The sequence below is a fragment of the Sebastes umbrosus genome, chromosome 5 (genome assembly GCF_015220745.1).
Source record: "Sebastes umbrosus isolate fSebUmb1 chromosome 5, fSebUmb1.pri, whole genome shotgun sequence".
Classification (NCBI taxonomy): domain Eukaryota; kingdom Metazoa; phylum Chordata; class Actinopteri; order Perciformes; family Sebastidae; genus Sebastes; species Sebastes umbrosus.
In genome coordinates, this window is record NC_051273.1 from 635,083 (window position 1) to 636,495 (window position 1,413).

Here is a 1,413-nt window from a genome sequence, read left to right on the forward strand (position 1 = left end):
TCTGAGTATATGGACACATCAATAATTATAATATAATATAGATTATTCTACAGAATGAGTATTTTTACTTTTGGTACTTGAGGTATATTTTGATGCTGATACTTTAGTACTTTTATATAAGAAAGGTTTTGAATGCAGGTCTTTTACTTGAATATTTCTACAATTGTAGTATTACTACTTTTACTCAAGTGTACTTTTTCTTTCCCAACTGTATATAGTGTAGAATAGTAGTAATAGTAGTAGTCATTTATTTCAGTCATTATCAACAATTTTCAAGAAAGAATTAGCATAAAAATAAATGAATAAATATATAGCATTAAATTAAAGGGAGAAAATATTCATAAATAAATAAATATAAGGCATTCAATTTAAGGGAGAAAATATTTAAAACTAAATAAATATAAGGCATTCAATTTAAGGGAGAAAATATTTATAACTAAATATAAGACATTAAATTAAAGGGAAAATATATTTATAAATAAATATAAGGCATTAAATTAAAGGGAGAATATATTTATAAATAAATATAAGGCATTAAATTAAAGGGAGAAAATAGTTATAAATAAATAAATACAAGACATTAAATTAAAGGGAGAAAATATTTATAAATAAATAAATATAAGGCATTAAATTAAAGGGAGAAAATATTTATAAATAAATAAATAAATATAAGGCATTCAATTAAAGGGAGAAAATATTTATAAATAAATAAATACAAGACATTAAATTAAAGGGAGAAAATATTTATAAATAAATAAATATAAGACATTAAATTAAAGGGAGAAAATAGTTATAAATAAATAAATACAAGACATTAAATTAAAGGGAGAAAATATTTATAAATAAATAAATATAAGGCATTAAATTAAAGGGAGAAAATATTTATAAATAAATAAATAAATATAAGGCATTCAATTAAAGGGAGAAAATATTTATAAATAACTAAATATAAGGCATTAATTTAAAGGGACATACCTACTGTTTTACCTATCATTTTCTAACAGGCAACCCTTAAATACTAGGTTTAATTAGGCAACAAAAACAAAGTTGCATGTTTCATACACAATAATAATCATACCTCAAATTTATAGGTTTACCTTCTTATTTTTAAACTTTTTTTATTTGCAAAGTGAGCCACATATTCTTAATTCCTATATAATAAATCTATTCTTTATATGTGTTGTTTTAAACACAACTATTCCCCTAAATCTATACCGGTTCTCTCTAATCTCCAACAACCTGTGAACACAGTCAGGAAGCAGATGAGTTTGTTTTGTAGATGAATTCAGTTTTTATACAACAGTTTGATCAGACATAAAATCAAATGTTAAATTCCTCCCGAGCCGGAGCGTGCAGTCATCCAGCAGGTTCCTCCAGAGGACATAAATCAGAGTCTCGTCTCCAGCTTTCTGC